We start from the raw sequence: 19,932 nt of genomic DNA, 5'->3' as shown, positions 1-19,932 counted from the left end.
TCGTTGCGGTGCGTGGGCTTCTCATTGCGGTGGCTTCTCTTGTTGCAGAGCACAGGCTCTAGGCACACGGGCTTCAGTAGTTGTGGCACACGGGCTCAGCAGTTGTGGCTCATAGGCTCTAGAGCGCAGGCTCAGTAGTTGTGGCGCATGGGCTTAGTTGCTCCACGGCATGTGGGATCTTCCTGGGCCAGGGCTTGAACCCGTGTTCCCTGCATTGGCAGGCAGATTCTTAACCACTGCACCACCAGGGAAGTCCCCGAATCTAAATTTAAATTAGGAAACTCTGTTATAATCTCTCATTCCATCCTTGTATTTCATAGCACTTACCATCATTTGTAGATATATCTTCATTTGTGTGAGTGTATGTAACAAATCTCCTCAAAACTTAGTGGTTTAAAATTACACATGTTTATTATCTCATAGTTTCTATGAGTCAGCTTTTCTGGGCTCTATGAGCACAGCTTAGCTGGGTCTTCTGCTTCATTGTCTCTTACAAGGCTGTAATCAAGTTGTCAGTTGGGGATGTCATCTCATTTGAAGACGACTGGGGGGGATTTACTTTCAAGCTCGCTCAAGTGGTTATTGGCAGGATTCACTTCCTTGCACCGTTGAATTGAGGCCTCAATTCCTTATGAGCATTTGGCTCCTTGCCACATGGGCCTTTCCATAGAGAATCTCCCAACATGGTAGCAAGAAAGAGGACAAGAGAGACAGAGCCAGTAAGAGAGAGGTGAACAGCCTCATTACTCCATGTCATATCTGCTTCTACTTGCTCATTTTCTGGCCTACAACCCAGCAATCTTTTGGTTGCTTTCTTGAGCTTCTTTCACACATGTAATTTCTGTAGAGTCAAGATTCTGGAAAGCATCTTGTGTGTAGTGAGATAATATTTTTAACTATTAACGGATGGTTTTCCTGTGCCCTGCCCCCTGCCCTCCCCCAAACTTGGCAGCTACACATGGGATCACTATTATTTTGGGAAATTTTATCACCAGGGAATCAGAGAACAAAGATGTCTAGTACTTCAAGAGCTCTGGTTCAGACCTGAAACAAATATTTGGAAACTACATGATTTTATAAAACACACACTGTACTTATAATTACACAATGTACTCCTTCTCTACCCTAGGATTAGATATAGATCCCTGGAAGGGAAAGTAATGAAAGAGAGCAATAGTGAACTCTGATGTAGATTGGCTCCCAACTTCACCCAGACTGAGGGGGTAGGGAGGAAGCAGGAATAGAATCCCCCATAAAGTGGCAAGTGAAGAGCACAGAAATGGAGAAAGGACAAAAGGATGAACTTTGGAGGTTTTAAGATTTTGTAGGTGGGATTTATAAGATTTGGCTGGAGTCCAGAGTGACTCAGGTTTCTAAGTTAGGTATTTTGTGACTAAAATATTTGGAGGGAGGTTATAGATTAATTGGATTTTGTAATGATGGGCTTTTACCTTACAGGTTGATAAAAAATATTTGTGACTCTTATGCTATTATGAAACAACTAGAACTGGAATGTTTCAATTTGATAATTGGTGTTGATTCCATGCATTTGTTGATTTTTTTCATGTTTTCAATAGAAACAATTTTTTTTCCTAGTTTGGGAAGTTGGGCATTTGCCCCCTATATCAACACCCCCCACACACACACCTAACCCAAGCTGTACTGAGGGGCATTTGAGCATCTGGTAATTCCATTCAACTGAGAAACTATAGTTTAGGGAGATTTGAGATCATTAAATCATTACATTTGGTTATGCACATGTTTGTCTCAAGGTCATATTCTTTTTACTGAAGTATAGTTGATTTACAGTATTGTGTTAGTTTCAGGTGTTGCAGCAAGTGATTCAGTTTTATATATACACATTTTTCTATATATATTTTTTTCAGATTATTTTCCATTATAGGTTATTACACGATATTTTATACAGTTCCCTGTGCTATACAGTAAATCCTTGTGGCTTATCTATTTCAAGGTCATTTTTAAAACATTAGATGGAGAGGTCCAGATAGAATTCTAAGTGAGAAGTAGAGGCTGAAGCTCCAGGTTTGAAAATCATCAGTATATAAGTGGTCATTGAAACCAAAGTTGCATCCATCAAGGTTCCTGGTTACAAACAACAGAAACCAACCCTGGTTATTTTAAGCAGGAAATAATTTATTAGAGATAATAGGTAGCTTATAGAATCTCCAGGAAGACAAGAGAACAAAGCTTAGAGACTTTATGATAAGAAACAATTCCCGGGGCTTCCCTGGTGGCGCGGTGGTTAAGAATCCACCTGCCAATGCAGGGGACACGGGTTCGAGCCCTGGTCCAGGAAGATCCCACAAGCCGCGGAGTAACTAAGCCCGTGAGCCACAACTACTGAGCCCACATGCCACATCTACTGAAGCCCGTGTGCTCTAGAGCCCGTGCTCCGCAACAAGAGAAGCCACTGCAATGAGAAGCCCGCGCACCACAATGAAGAGTAGCCCCCCTTGCCACAACTAGAGAAAGCCCGGGTGCAGCAATGAAGAACCAACACAGCCCAAAACAATAAATAAATAAATTTATAAAAAAATAAAAAAGAATAGAAGCTGAGATGGTGAAAGAGAAGATGTGGAAGAAAAGAGAGAAGATAATAATTAACAGCAAATATTTATTGAGTGCTTACATGTTCAGTACCTCATATATATGAAATAATTTAGTCTTTAGATCACCTCTCTCAATTAGGAACTTTTTTTTTTTTAATAAGGAGCACACGTTTGGGAAATGGATAGTCATTCTTAGTTGCCTCAGGTAGAAACTATTGGTTTGCAGGTAGGGAAACTGACTCAACAGAGCAAACACATTGCCCAAGGTGACCGAGCAAGGAGGGGTGACTCCAGAATACACTATACTGCCTCTCCATGGAGAGGATGAAGATGGAATTCTAGGAAACACAGACATTAGGGAGTAGATAGAGAAAGTGAAATGGATTGAGAAGCAATAAATGATCATAGAGCTAGAGGAACCTCAAGAAGAGTACTCTCTACATCAGAAGTCCTGGGATAAGAAATGGTAGTTGTATAAGTTTCCTAGGGCTGCTGTAACAAAGTACCACACACTGGGTAGCTTAAATAACAGAAATTTATTGTCTCACACTTCTAGAGGTTGGATGCCTGAGATGAGGGTGTCAGCAGAGTTGGTTCCTTCTGAGGGCTATGAGGAAAGGATCTGTTTCATGCTTCTCTCCTATCTTCTAGCGCTTTGCTGGCAATCTTTGGCATTCCTTGGCTTGTAGGTGCATCATCCAAGCTCTGCCTTTACATGGCATTCTCTTCATAGTCTTCCCCCTTTATATGTCTGTCTCCAAATTTTCCCTTTTTATAATGACACCAGTCATATTGGATTAGGGCCTACAATACTCCAGTATGACATCGTCTTAACTAATTTACTTCTGCAATGACCCTACTTCCAAATAAGATTACATGCTGAGATACTGGGGGTTAAAAGCTTGACTTATGAACTTGGGGGGGTACACAACTCAACTCACAATAGTGGTCAACTATACACATGCTGCAGAAAAGTCAAGAACGATGAAGGCTGCACATAAACTATTGGATTTGGCAACTAGGAGGTTACAGAGATTTGGTGAGAACAGTTTCAGTAGCATGATACTGGTAGACATAGATTATAAAAAAGTTGACATAGGAAAGGTGCTTAGGAGAGGACACGGAGGGAACATGCATAGACAATTCTCTATATGTTTGATGTGATAGGAAATGTACGGCCATCTCTATATTTGGAGGCAGACCCTTGAGTAGCCTTTACCAAGTACCCAATGCTATAAATAGAAATTTTATGGTTTGGTGGTGTTATTTCCTATATGCCAAGCCAAATCTTTAGAAATTGTGATTTAAAGTTAATAACTGAAAAAAAATAAAAATAAAAAAATAAAGTTAACTGGTTTTGGGCAGACATCTATATAACATGTGGTGGTGCTGCCATAGTGATTGTCACTCTACGAAATTCAGGGTAGGGTATTTTCTGTGTTCAAAATGAAGACATAATTTTAGATACTAAGGCCCTTTCCATATATCCCTCTTGAATGTTAGTGTTATTCAAATGAGTAATAGAACACTTCAGACACTTTCGTTCCTTGAAAATGAAATGCCTTTCTTCCTCTGTCTGGAGACACTCTTCTACAGTGCAAGAGCTCAAATAACTGCAAATTCAAATAGAGTTTTTGAGCTGTACAGCAGGAAGGAGTAGGATTTAGAAGGCCAATTTCAGTGCCTGCTGTGTTTTCATTTCTCTTTGCTAGGGTCAGTTGCTGTGTTTCAGAAACAGAGAAGCTCTGAAAGCAAAGATGTATGACTTGAGAACATGGAATTGGTGTCCCACGTATGTTTAAAACTCCAGTTTGAAAGAAATGCTTTATTCCTTTTCAAACTTCCCTACTGTTTCAGTGAATTCAGTTCTTACATGATCCCGCAGTTCTGAATTTTATGCTCGCGCCTTCAGGCTGGAAATAGTTTAGTCCTATGTGCTAATGACTGATTCTCCCAGAGTGCGGCCACCTGGCTGCTGTGGCCTTTTGAAGTTCCTACTACAGCCAAGTTGCTCATCTCTGGGTATTTTCCACTTCTGCTTCTACTCCACCGCTTTCATCCATTAACACTGTGAGAGCCCACGTGGAGTGTGTTGGAACCTCACCATGAATCCTACCCCAGACAAATAGCCCACACTCTCCACATTCCACAGGGGTTCTCTGCTGTAGAATCAAGGAAATCAAGCTTGGAATCTTGTCAAATTTCCCACTGATAGAGACCAAAAAATCTACCAAAAAAAGGGGGCGTAGACACTCACAATGCAGATGCTTTTGTAAAAGATTTTAGGAAGTTTATTTCATTTGGTGAGATACTTGACTCAAAAAGAAACAATCTCCTGGAAGCATCCAAAAATGTTTATTAAAATGGTGTGGCTAAAATGGTGTGGCTAAAATGGTGGGGTTAAAATGGTGGGGTTAAAATGGTGGGGTTAAAATGGTGGGGTTAAAATGGTGGGGGATGGGCTTCCCTGGTGGCGCAGTGGTTGAGAATCTGCCTGCCAATGCAGGCGACACGGGTTTGAGACCTGGTCTGGGAAGATCCCACATGCCGCGGAGCAACTAGGCCCGTGAGCCACAATTGCTGAGCCTGCGCGCCTGGAGCCTGTGCTCCGCAACAAGAGAGGCCGCGATAGTGAGAGGCCCGCGCACCGCGATGAAGAGTGGCCCCCGCTTGCCGCAATGGGAGAAAGCCCTCGCACAGGAACTAAGACCCAACACAGCCATAAATAAATAAATAAATAAATAAAAATTTAAAAAAAAAAAATGGTGGGGGACTTCCTTGGTGGTCCAGTGGTTAAGACTCCACGCTCCCAATGCAGGGTGCCCAGCTTCGATCCCTGGTCAGGGAACTAGATCCCGTGCAACTAAAAGAGCCCACATGCTGCAACTAAGACCTGGCACAGCCAAATAAAGAAAGAAAGAAAGAAAGAAAGATTTTTTTTAAATGGTGGGACCCTATCTTGATTGTAGTGATGATTTCGGGGGTGTATACATCTGTGAAAACTTAACGGATTGTACACTTTAAATAAGTGCAGCTTACTGTATGTCAATTATGTCTCAAGGTTAAGAAAATGTGAGGACTCCTGAGCAAATTTATCTTTTGGTGTCTCATTGACATTGTAATATCTCAGAATTTGGCCAGTGACATTCACACGCCCATTTATTCACCATAGGGTAAGGCTGGTAATGGACTTGTCCCCTAAGGCAGGACAGGGTTGGCAGAGGTACCGGGATAGGTGAACACCTCACACTGCAAACAAAGTGACTGGAAAAGCCTGAACAAATAATCCAGTGACTTCTGGCTCAGTAGATGGAACACTGAAATGATATATTGCTAACATTTTAATAATAATAGCTAACTGCTTGTAGGTTTGGTTCGTTTCCCCACCCCCTCTGCTTTTCAAGGAGTGATTAGACTATGCACATCCAAAAGCAGTTCAGAAACTTTCTGGTATTTTCCCCCTGTTTTCTTGCTCCCTTCTTCTCTTATTTTCTTCTTTTTCCAGAGCCGCATTAAACTTATTTTTCTTCCATGGTTGTCTTTTGCAGGATAGGGTGGAGAATGGGGAGGTGCAGGGAAAACGTATAGAGGCAGGGTCATGTGATAACCCAGGGGAGAAGTGCTTCAGCTAATTCTTCCATATACCCTCTGGATTCCAGCTAGTGAAACCAACTGCCTTCGAGTTCTCCAGGCTTCCTTCCTTTCATATTCAAGTAAAGTACCTTGAGCCCCACGCTGCACAGCTAGAAACCCAGTCCCTTCTTGCATGTTTGTTAAGGCTCTCAGAGGGGTGTTCACACACTCTGGATCCTCCCTATCCACCACTTTTCTCTACCTGATTTGTGCTTCTCCAGGATGCTGGACCTTCTCTCTGGTTCTCTTTGCTATGAAACCTGGATTCTCTAAGGCAATGAGTGCTCACTCAAATCTGATACTAAATTGTGATGATTAACAAAAGCTTTTTAAGGGTTTAGTGGAGGAGGAGGCAACAAATAGGTGGCCATTACTGGGCAAGAACAGGACACAGAATGAGATGTTGGGCATCTTTGTTCCTTTGCAGGGAGGCACTGGCTGTCCCTGGACAGCTCTCCTTAGCAATCTGGGGCAGTCTCTCACTCTCTCCTGCTCCTCCTCTCCCACCATTCCCTGGCCTCAAAATTCCTGGTTCAGTGTTCCCAGGAAAACTAAAAAGTTTAAAGACTTAACACAAAAATAATTTTTCCACCAAAAGAAACCAACCCTTTTACAACAACCACCAGAAAAGTTTTAGCTCACAAAGTTCTGGTTTTTCTGGATTTGGCTTTAGCACAGCAAAAGAGTCATTCATAGTACCCCACCCCGACCCCAAGAGAACAGCTGTCTAACCCAGAAGAAAATCTAGATCTGCACTTTTAGAAAAATAGGGTATTGATTAAAAATTGTGAAATTATACTTTTTATTTATAATGTAAATATACATTCATCAGCAGGACTCAAGATCAAGGTTTCTGCGCTTCCCCTCCCCTGCTGACAATGCCACAGATAGGGTGGGGATGAGATGATAGATTTGTTTATCACACACTCTACCTCCTCCCACCACGCCCCAACCTTTCCAGGCAAACTAAGGAGTTCGGCTCTTTCGTTCCTCCTTTCCTTCCTCCTCCTTTCCATATACTCCTGTCTCTCTCCTAGATATGTATCTTTACTTATTTTGTGGGAGATTCTAATACACAGGAATTAGATCTAAACCTGATCTTGGTCTATCACCCATAAATTATTGCTGGTGTAATTTTGAGGACACTAATTGCTCTCTATAATAACTCTCCTTTCCCAGGAGGGAAAGCATGGGCATTGGAAACTGCTGCCAGGATCCTTTCAGCCAGATCCTAGTCATCTCAGAAGCTCAAAACTTAGCAGTTATTAGGTAAACCATTCCAGGATGCATAGGTCAGCAGTGCATTTGTTCTTTTCTGGTATGAAGTAGATAACAGTGTCCCAACAGCCACACCCCAGCAAACAATTAGGGGGAAAGCTTCGAACTGGCTTCTCTGAACTCTACCCCTTCCCTCTGGAACTCCAGAAGATAAAACCATGAAGTCTAGCAGAATAAAAACAGCAGCTAAAGCCTGCACAGTGCAGAGTAGTAAAAAGTCTAAACACAACATGCATACATGCTTAAATACAATCTAAGCAATCTGATTCTTCTACAAGGTTTAATTTTTAATTTAAAGAATACATGTTTTTGTTACATACATTTAAAAAGCTCTTCTCTACCTACATTTACTCAAAAGCCCAGTGGTGTGCTCAAGCACTCTGGCTTTGTCGGGACTCCTGCAGTGCCCAACTCCAGTGAACATATCTCGGTCTACGTGAATAGCTCTCCCAGGAGGTGTCCAGTGTGCAGCCTGCATGACAGTATATGGAGCCCCTGGCTGGAATCCTGGCTTGCTACTTACCAGCTGTGTGAACTCAGGGAAGCTTTCTTCTTCTTTAAGCCTCATATTCCTCAACTGTAGAAAGGGGATGCTAATGGTACCTCCCTCCTAGGATTGCTGTGAGGATTAAATGAGGTCAACTAATTAAGGACATGGTAATAACTGTAAGGTATATTGATAAAAATAACAAATGGACTAAAGTCCTGATACTCTAAGTTCCCCATTTCTCTGGTATTCAGCCGCAGAGAACACTTCTGTAATAGTAGTAAACAAGCATAGGGCAGGAGCACATTGCCAGCACTCAACAGCAACATAGTTTTTCAAGGCTCTAATTTGATGTAGTTTTATGAATCTTGGCTCCTAGAAAGCTCTTTCAAGGTGCCAGGCTTTTATGTCACCAGTCTTCTCCCTTAGATCTGCTGTAGACCTGACATCGCTATGTACCCAGTGCTGCCTGACTTGCCTTGCCTCTGGCCACATAGCCCCTTTACTTCAGGTCTCCCACCCCAATGACTGCCCACCATGGAGACTTTACATGAACCTTAAATAGAGTTAGGACCCAGGGAAGGTGGGATCCTGGGATCTAATGTAGGGAGCTGTAAGTACTATAACCAAGTATACTGGGAAAGGTGGCTTCTGGGGTTCTTCCCTCCTGTCCTTGAAATCCAGGTCTGGTTCCATGGGGAGAAGCTACAGAGGTATCTTTTCAGTCAGATCCTATGGAAAATTGCAATGCAGCAGGAAGATTTAGGAATGTGAGTATCCAAGGGGGAATGTGTGTAAGGGAAAGGGTGGAGGGAAAGTGGTGTAAAAACAGGGAATGACAGCAAATGAGATGGAGGAAAGAAGTGATGAGAGTCTACAGTTGTTGGAGACCATGATGACATCTGCCCTTTATCAATCTATGTCAAGGTCTAGGATCTGTTCAGAAACGGCTTCTGAGTTTATTAATCACACTCACCTTTGTACTGAGTTAGCACTGTAAATAACAAGGGTCAGCAACCTCTTATTACCTGAAGTAATGGGGGCAAACCTAAGGCACAAGTGTGAAATGAGAGAGAGAGAGAAGTAGAAGAGGGAAAAAGAAGAAAACTGGAGAAAAGGAGAGAGGAAAAGGAAGGCCAAAATAAAGTTATTGCTCTTGAGGAACCAATTAACAGGCATGGTTGCCACTGCTACACATAACATATTTTGCAGACAAGGGAGTGAAAGAGGTAAAGCCCATTGCACAGCCGGGACCCTTAATTCTGTCCCCCTCAGGCCCAGCTTTGAGATTTTGAAAGAGGCTAAAGTAGTGCTCAGAGTGCCCAGGAAGGCGGTTAGGATCCTTTTCCCTTTGCTGACATAGTCCATCCCTGTCTCTCTGACTGTGACTGAGAATGTGCCTACCAGACCTCCAAATACTGGGAGTGTAAGTAGATGGAGGGCCCAGCTCCTGTGCTCTGAAATCCATCATCACATTTGTCCCAAGGCCAGGCTTCCCACAGGCTGCTCCCAGTCAGTGACAGTACAGCAGGAATTCTAGGGCAGGCCCACTTCTGGGAGACAAAGGAATCTTCTGGTGATGACTTTGGCTCTCTAACAGCCTTGCTGAACCTTTCTTAGACCATGGCAGTCTAAGATCTTCCACCCATCCTTCCCTCTCTCTCTTCTTCCCCTGGGGTCAGACTTGCTTCATGAACTGATGGCTCTCCTTGCCTCCTTGGGCTCCCTCCTCATTTTCTTTCACAGGTGGTCCCTCCTAATAAAATCCTTGCATATTTATTCCCAATTTGGTGCCTGCTTCCCAGGCTAACATAATCTCTAAGCACTAGCACCCTGATCTTAGGGTCCTATTGAACCCCATCCCAAGCTTCTTTTAGTCCTTTGGCTCTCTCATCACTTTTTCATCGTCATTGGGAGCTCAGGAACTTTCAGTCTCTTCCGGGACCACCCTGGAGTATGAGATCCTGCCAACAGCCTCTTAGGCCCATCTGCCTACATACCTCCCTCAGCCTGGCTCATCTGCCACCCAGGCAGCGAGTTTCTCAGAATCCTGCTGAACTCACTAAACTCGAGGTTTCTCTAAGAGTTCTACAGTCTCTTTGTCTGGGATTCCCTCAAAGCTTTCTCCGTGTTTCCATTACACTATTTCCATTTGGGCTTTGACTCCAGGTAGGTGGCATGTATAACAGTGAAGCAAGTTGGGGGGATGGTTCTAAAGTAAAGAGTCTATATTTTATTTAGTTCCCTCTAAAATCTCTTCTCCCTGACTGCTGTTCAAATTTCCTGCTTCCTTTTCTTTTTGTAGGGAGAGGACACAGAAAAATGGATATTACACATTGTCATGTACTCTTTTCTACTCTGTTTTTTAGAATAAAGTATGCTCAGCCCTCAAAGTTTGGCACTTTCTATTTAAATCTAGTGTGGAATTACAAGAAAACCTTTTTTTTCTTTTAACAAAAACTGAGTCTTACAAATCAAAAGGTTTCAGCATATTGTTTCTGAGCAACAATATTTAAAAATTCATTTAGAAATTCAGTTGACATTTTTTGTCTAAAGCAGCTAGCCATTTTCCCCTTGAAGTCCAGATATATACAATGATATCACTTGTTTAAGTGTGGTGATAAAATGAATGTAAAACATAATTTAACATCAAAATACTGCCCAATGTAAAATATAATTTAATATCAAAATACTGCCTGATGTAACACAAATTTATGGTTCAGTTATAGCAAATATGAAAACCTTATGATAAGATATTCTATTACCAATTTTTTCCCCATAGTTTCTAATTCTTTCCCCTTAGTCTACATATTTTCTCTAGGCCCAATGTTTTAGTTTTATTTAAATATTATTGAACAGAGTTCTACCTCTGACAATGGCTGAGTGGGTTATTAGGGACTAATCCTGGCATTGCTAACAATTGCAAAAGATGGCCAAAATAGAAAGTAAATATCTGTTTAAGGCACCAAAAAGCTGCTGAGACAGTTTATAGGGCCAGGATCCCTAAAAAGAAAGAAGCCTAGAGTGGGGAACTCAGCATTTGGTCCTCTTTTCCCTCAAGGTAGTTGCTGATTCTGAAAGTGAAAGCTGTGGCTGAGGGCATGAGAGGCTGAGTAATCTCCTCAAGCTGGAAAACACCTACCAAGGAGGATTGGTCCTGGGAAACACACCAGCCTTTTGTTTGGGACCCTGCAAGGCTATGCGGAGGAGTAACAGCGAACAGGAAACAGTCCAGCCCTTACAACAGTGGTTCTCAATCATGAATGCACATTAGAATTACCTAGGGAGACTGAAAAAGATATTGATGCCCTATAATTTAAAAACTATCTATGCAATTATGCTGAGTGAAAAGAGCCAATCTCATGAGGATCTGCATGATTTCTATTTATATAACAATCATGAAATAACACTCATGGAGAACAGATTAGTGGTTGCCAGGGGTTAGGGATGGAGGGGAGGAGATGGGTGTGGCTATAAAGGGTGTCACAGGGAGGGATTGTACAGTTGAGCACCTTGATTGTGGTGGTGGTTATGGAAGGCTACAGATCTGAAAAAATGACATAGAGCCCCCCCCACACACACACATATGCATGTATAACTACCAAAATCTGGATAAGCTGTATGAATTGTGCCAATGTCCATTTCTTGGTTTTCATAGTGTAGTTGTGCACAATGTTGGTGTTTGGTGGGAGAGATTTGGGAAAGGGGTACATGAAACTTCCCAGTACATTTCTTTGTAACAACCTATGAATCTATAGTTATTTCAAAATAAAAGTTTAAAATAACTACCAAAAAATCAATGCCTCACTCCAGAGCAATTGAATCAGACCTCTGGAGTGGAGTCTAGGCACCTGCATATTTTTAAAGCTTCCATTGTGATTCTAATGTGCATCTAGGGTTGAGAACCACTGCCTTACCAGCATTGTAAGGCCACTTTTAATAATCTCAATACTTGGATTAAGGTTATCTGCCACTAGTCTAGTTTATTCCAGAGCAAGAGTAAATCCTCTATGGAAGAAGATAACATCATTCAGGGTCAAAAATTGTCTCTATAATTTTTCAAACTCAATGTCCAACAAGAAGACAAGCCTTGATCTAAAACTAAGAATAAAAACAGATAATAGAAACATCCACAGAAGATCTAGATACTGAAGTTATCAGCAAAAGATTTAAAAATAACTATACTTAATGTTCATCAATGGATGAATGGATAAAGAAAATGTGAGACACACACACACACACACACACACACATATATACACATACACACAATGCAATATTATTCAGCTTTATAAAAAAAGGAAATCTTACCATTTGTGACAACATGGGGAAACCTGGAGAGCATAAGCGAAATAAGCCAGACAGAGAAAGACAAGTACTGTATGGTATTACTAACATGTGGAATCTAAAAAAAAAAAGTCAAACTCATAGAAACAAAAAGTAGAATGGTGGTTACCATGGACTGGGGGAGTGGGGAAAATGAGAGAAAGCTGATGAAAGAGTACAAACTTCCAGTTATAAGATGAATAAGATCTGAGGCTCTAATGTGTAGCATGATGATTATAGTTGATAATATTGTATAATAAAATTTGTTAAGCATTCTCGCCAAAAAAAAGGTGAGGTGATAGATGTGCTATTTAACTTGATTATGGGAATCCTTTCACAATGCATATATATATCAAATCATCACTTTAAATATGTTATAATTTTATTTGTCAATTATACCTCAATAAAGCTGAAAATAAACAAATAAAACCATTCTTAAAATAGCTCTGCAAACAGAAAAAAATTCTTAAGCATTAAAAAGACAAAAAAACCCACACCTATGCCCATCACAGCAAAAGTACTAAAATCAAAGACAAAAATGTCTTAAAATTAAGCAGCCAGAGAATAAAGGACATAAAGGGACAGAAATAAGATTAAACAGTGTGATCCTCAACAGAATAATGAAAGTCAGAGTAAAGGTATGCTTCAAAATGCTAAAAGAAAATTACTACCAACCTAGAATTCTATACCCAGTGAAGACATCCTTCGAAAATGAAATAAAATAAGGTCATTTTCAGACGACTGGAAATTGAGAGAATCTGTCACTAAAGGAAATAAGAAAGAGTGCTCTTCAATAGAAGGAAAATAATCCCAGATGGAAATATGGGTCTGCAAGGATTGAAAAACAATAGGGTAATACGTGGGTAAGTCTACATACATGAATATTGACTGTATATGTTTTGTTGACTATACACCTTGGTAGACGCTTCAAAATATTTGTCTACATAACACTTTAAAAAGTATTCTCAAATGAAGTATATCATTTCATTTTCATAACCATTCTACAACAGAAAGTCTGTATATCATTTAGGAATGTTTGGCTGCAAGTATTTGAAAAGTGAATAATAACTTAAACAAATAAAGGTTTATTTTTCTAATATAACAAGAAATATAAGGTAGGCAATCCATGGCGCTTGCAGCTGCTCAGTGTAATCAAGGACTCAGGCATTTTCTCTCTCAGCTTCATCATTCTTAATTTGTTAGCTTTTAGCCTTATGGTCAACAGACGGCTGTCCCTCCAGGCAGCACATTCCCAGTTTCGGAAGGAAGAAAAGGAAAGATCAAAAGGATTCATTAGCTTTTTTGTTCCCCTTTCGGGGGAAAGCAATGCTATCCCAAATCCGCTTAGCAAAGTTCTGCTTACACCTTATTGGCCAGAACTGTTTCACAAGGGCACCTCCAGTTGCAAGAGAGACTGGGAACTGATGGAGCCTTTCTCTTTTCAGTCTCTACTGCAGAGCAAGGCAAAAGGGAAGGGGGCTGGGAATTAGTGGGAAGTAAGTCGACCTACAGTACCTGCATGATGGATAAGGTCAATAAGCTCTCTAAATATTCACTCCACCCTCCTTTTAGTGTACCTTTTTGTATTGCAGAGGCTGGAAAGCTAAAAACAACTTTTCCCAACTAGGATTCTATATAATTCAGGTTTTGCTAATCAGATGCACTTAATGAAGACTTGGAAGGTGGAAGTGAGTGAGGTGAAAGCCATTCTGCTGTTCCTTTGACCCTTTCTGCTAGCAGGAGTAAAGCACTGGCTTCTTCTATGACAGCATTTTAGTGGCAAGTTGCTAGCTTCATGGATAGCAATGGACATGTTGTACCTCTACAACACACACCTCAGAGATTCGGCATAGATCTGAAATTAGCAGTGTGGTGGTGATGGCAGCAGCTACCTGACCCTAGGTATGTGCTCCTGAAGCCAACAGTTACTATGATGATCTCCTGCTGGTGGCAGAAGTCACATCTCCATCAATACCTAGTTCAGCAAAACTGTTCTGGGAGTTATTTTTGAAGCCCTAGCCTGGTACTTAACCCTTCATCTCTACCCAGAATCTTTTAAGTTTCTAATTAAATGTATTAAACACCTTTGCTTAAAATAGTTTGTTTTCCATAGTTGATCCTGACTCATATAATCTGCTACGGTCCACATCTTTAGGTTCCCAATACCCATACTTTTCATCAAATATATACTTCATTTGGAGGGGTCATTCCTTCCCCAAGATTTCACGCAGTTGCTACATTCAGTTTGAGTGATTTTTATCCCTCTCTGTCAGTTTCATATGTGGCTCCCCACGGAGCCATGGAGTTAATCTGCCTTCAACATTCCCAGTCTACAGTGTCAGGAAAAGAAGCAGGATGACTACAATATGAACGTAAAACCTGGAGTTATCAGTGGTCCATGGCACACACGGAATCTTGTTGGACAGGAATGGTGAGGACTCTCCACACTGACAGTGGAGTCAGCTCCACGGTTGAACCATCTGTCTCTTAGTCCCAGCTCTGCCCTCTGTGAGAATCTTCCCTTTATCCTCCATGGCCACATTTTATTTGGTCACTGGAGAGTATTCCACTCCTGTGCAGATTTTGTAGCCTACTTTCTACTGACATGGATTCAGAGTTCCAAGGATGGCTTTCAGGGCTAAATTGTCCGTAACTAGTTATTGGTCAGCCAGCCTTGCATTCCTTTGAAGCTTCCATGAACCTCCTTAGGAGGTTTCTTGTCAATCCCATGTGTAAGTAACCATAGTCAAAGGCTTGTTTTGATATAATCTTAAGTCCAAAGATTTTCTTTTACCTCCAGGCCTGTGTGCTATTCTTCCCCTCAGCACTTAGCTTCATGGCCACTGCCTTTTAGACTGGCTATTCCTAGGTCAAGTTCATCTCTATTGTAAGACTTTGTAGAAAGTGGCAATCATTCTGAATAGGGTGTGTATTGGGGGCAGGAGTGTGAGGAGCATAATTGAATGAATCAAATTGTTGTTTTAAAACTCTCCAGGGTATTCTGAGCAACTGGTTTGCTTTCCTCTAAATACTTTTCTTCAACTGAATAAATTTTCTCCACTGAAAAGCATTTTTAAAAGTAAGGCCTGACAACTACTGAGCCTGCGCGTCTGGAGCCTGTGCTCCGCAACAAGAGAGGCCACGATAGTGAGAGACCCGCGCACCGCGATGAAGAGTGGCCCCCGCTTGCCGCAGCTAGAGGAAGCCCTCTCACAGAAACGAAGACCCAACACAGCCAAAAAATAAATAATTAAATTATTAAATTATTTAAATAAAAAAAAAAAAGTAAGGCCTGGATGATGTCACCAAAATGATGGTTTATGAGACCCCAGCCTCCATCCTTCCACAAAGATCAACAATTAGACAGCAATTCATGAACAAAATCAGCTCTGGGGAGAGATCTGGAGTTCACTTAAGAAACTTCAGCAACACAGTCAAACAAAAACAGGACAATAAGTGCACAAAAGAGGAAGGAAAATAGCTTCATTTTGCCTGCAGCATCCCATCCCTCAGGCTGGCACTGCTCAGCACCGGGAGTAAACTTCCCAAATGGAAAGAGTTCCCTTTGTTCAGAGAGCAGAGTGAGCAACCAGGTCCCCAGCCTTTTGGGGTACCACATGAAGGACCCTCTTTAGTTTCACCTCACCCAGAGAACTGCAGATCTGAGATGTATAGAGGTAGCTACAAACATGGAGAAAAAGCAGGGGCTACCAATATCAGCCACACAGCAGGAGCAATTGCAGTTCCCAATTGCCAGCACAGCTGCCACAGAATCCCTCCAGATTTCACCACCTTCACCCCACAGGTATTCATGTGCACAGACACCAGCCATCTGAGTCTTTTCCATCTTCCTCCCTCCTGCCCCCCGACCTTTACTGGAGGCTGGGACTGACACTGGCAGCCAGTCCAGGACTCTGTAGCTATGTGAGTACAAGACACCAGCCTAGACCTCTGTCGCTGTGCCCTATCAATGTGTGCACACTCAGGGCTAGCCACCTTAGCTGTGCACCTGCATGCTGCCAGCCTGTCATCTGTCATCAGCCTCCATTGATGTTTGTATACCTGTGGCAAGATCCTACAGCCACAGAAGTGCACACTGACCCTGTTTCCTGGCACTGGCCTGCACCATGGGACTCATCTGCAGCTTGGCCCTCCAGCTGTGTACCCAAAAACCCCAACCTGACTCCCAGCACTAGCCTCCACTTCTCCTGTGGTAAGACCCAGCAGCCACTGCATGCTAACAGCTGGGCCCTCATAGCTGCCAGTGTACCCACAGTTGGCCCCGGCCCTTTCTGCTTGCTGTGGCCCCCACTACTATGTGTGTGTCTGCAATAGGCCCCTGCCACTGTATAGGCACCTACAGGTGGCTCCTGCAGCTGAGTGTGTGCACACCACCAGCTCCAGCCACCACCGCTGCCTGCCTTGATCCCTAGCAACTGGACCTGGAGGTGCTACTGAGGACCCCAACAGCCTTTGCAGCCACTAGAGACCCCCAACCCCTACAGCACTAGCCAAGGACCACACAGTTGATGATGCTGTGGACCCCAGCAGACTAAGCCAAAGAGCCATGATGCCTCTTTGGACCTGGAGTCACCACAAACACCCACACCTGTTGCCCTGCACCACTAGACCCCAGATCATGGCATGCTCCAGTGTGCCCCCACACACAAGTGAAGGTCTTTTCTAACTGAAGTCTGTCCATAAAGTGTGGAAGATGTGACTGCTTCTTCAAATATGCACATACCTACACAAGGTTATAGGAATCACAAAGAATCAAGGAATCAAAGCACCACCAAAGGAATGTAGTAAACATTCAGTAACTGACCCCAAAGAAATGGAGATACATGAATTATCCAACAAAGAATTCAAAATAATTGTTCTAAAAATGCTCAGAGAGCTACAAAAGGACACAGATATACAACTTAACAACATCAGGAAAACAACATAAGAACAAAACAAGAAGTTGAACAAAGAAATAGAAAAAAAAGAACCAAGTAGAAATTTTGGAGCTGAAGAATACAATGACTAAACTGAACTGAAGAATTTATTGAGAGCCTTAACAGCAGACTTGATCAAGCAGAAGAAAGAATCATTGAGCTTGAAGACACGGGACTTAAATGACATGTTAGATGTCTACACAGAAACATATAGACCATTCCATCCAAAATCAGCAGAATATTCATTCTTCTCAAGTGCAAATGAAACATTCCCTATGATAGATCATATGTTAGGCCACAAAACAAGCCTTAATAAACTTAAGAAGACTGAAATCATATCAGGCATCTTTTCTGACCATATGGGTATGAAACTAGAAATCAATTACAAGAAGAAAACTGGAAAATTCACAAATATGTGGAGATAAAGCAACATGCTACTGAACAACCAATGGATCAAAGACTAAATCAAAAGAGAAATCAAAAATACCTTGAGACAAATGAAAATGGAAATGTAAGATACAAAACTTAAGGGATGCAGCAAAAGCAGTTCTAAGAGGGAAAGTCACAGTGATAAACACCTATATTAAGAAACAAGGCAGGAGCTTTCCGCCATTGGCCAGGCTTTGAAAGAGCTTTAGGAATGGTAAAGCACTAATAGAAACTTAAAGTAGTATCACCCTCGCTTGACTGAAATTTTATGTGGAAACTAAGCTCAACGTGTCTGAGATAAGGAAACTGAGGCATAGAAAAATAACCTGTCAAACAGAGGCTTCCAGCCAGGATCAAATACAATTACCAGTACAAACAGAAAAACCAACAGAAGAAAAAAGAAAACAAATGATTTTTGATCTATTACTTATCAGCCGTGTGGACGAAAGGCTCTCGGTGCTACAGCCAGGCATCAGGGCCGTGCCTCTGAGGTGGGAGAGCCAACTTCAGGACACTGGTCCACAAGAGACCTCCCAGCTCCACGTAATACCAAACGGCAAAAATCTCTCAGAGATCTCCATCTCAACATCAAGACCCAGCTTCACTCAACGACCAGCAAGCTACAGTGCTGGACACCCTATGCCAAACAACTAGCAAGACAGGAACACAGCCCCATCCATTAGCAGAGAGGCTGCCTAAGATCATAATAAGGCCACAGACACCCCAAAATACACCACCAGACGTGGACGTGCCCACCAGAAAGACAAGATCCAGCCTCATCCACCAGAGCTCAGGCACTAGTTCCCTCCACCAGGAAGCCTACACAACCCACTGAACCAACCTTAGCCACTGGGGACAGATACCAAAAACAACAGGAACTACAAACCTGCAGACTGTGAAAAGGAGACCCCAAACACAGTAAGATAAGCAAAATGAGACGACAGAAAAACACACAGCAGATGAAGGAGCAGGGTCAAAACACACCAGACTTAACAAATGAAGAGGAAATAGGTAGTCTACCTGAAAAAGAATTCAGAATAATGATAGTAAGGATGATCCAAAATCTTGGAAATAGAATAGACAAAATGCAAGAAACATTTAACAAGGACGTAGAAGAACTAAAAAGGAACCAAGCAATGATGAAAAACACAATAAATGAAATTAAAAATACTCTAGATGGGATCAATAGCAGAATAACTGAGGCAGAAGAAAGGATAAGTGACCTGGAAGATAAAATGGTGGAAATAACTACTACAGAGCAGGATAAAGAAAAAAGAATGAAAAGAACTGAGGACAGTCTCAGAGACCTCTGGGACAACATTAAACGCACCAACATTCGAATTATAGGGGTCCCAGAAGAAGAAGAGAAAAAGAAAGGGACTGAGAAAATATTTGAAGAGATTATAGTTGAAAACTTCCCTAATATGGGAAAGGAAATAGTTAATCAAGTCCTGGAAGCACAGAGAGTCCCATACAGGATAAACACAAGGAGAAACACGCCAAGACACATATTAATCAAACTGTCAAAAATTAAATATAAGGAAAACATATTAAAGGCAGCAAGGGAAAAACAACAAATAACACACAAGGGAATCCCCATAAGGTTAACATCTGATCTTTCAGCAGAAACTCTGCAAGCCAGAAGGGAGTGGCAGGATATACTTAAAGTGATGAAGGAGAAAAACCTACAACCAAGATTACTCTACCCAGCAAGGATCTCATTCAGATTCGATGGAGAAATTAAAACCTTTACAGACAAGCAAAAGCTGAGAGAGTTCAGCACCACCAAACCAGCTTTACAACAAATGCTAAAGGAACTTCTCTAGGCAAGAAACACAAGAGAAGGAAAACACCTACAATAACAAACCCAAAACATTTAAGAAAATGGGAATAGGAACATACATATCGATAATTACCTTGAATGTAAATGGATTAAATGCTCCCACCAAAAGACACAGGCTGGCTGAATGGATACAAAAACAAGACCCATATATATGCTGTCTACAAGAGACCCACTTCAGACCTAGAGACACATACAGACTGAAAGTGAGGGGATGGAAAAAGATATTCCATGCAAATGGAAATCAAAAGAAAGCTGGAGTAGCAATTCTCATATCAGACAAAATAGACTTTAAAATAAAGACTATTACAAGAGACAAAGAAGGACACTATATAATGATCAAGGGATCGATCCAAGAGGAAGGTATAACAATTGTAAATATTTATGCACCCAACATAGGAGCACCTCAATACATAAGGCAAATACTAACAG

This window comes from Balaenoptera ricei, chromosome 13, assembly GCF_028023285.1.
Source record: "Balaenoptera ricei isolate mBalRic1 chromosome 13, mBalRic1.hap2, whole genome shotgun sequence".
Lineage (NCBI taxonomy): Eukaryota > Metazoa > Chordata > Mammalia > Artiodactyla > Balaenopteridae > Balaenoptera > Balaenoptera ricei.
The sequence above is the reverse complement of the archived record's forward strand: the minus strand, read 5'-3'. Positions refer to the sequence as shown.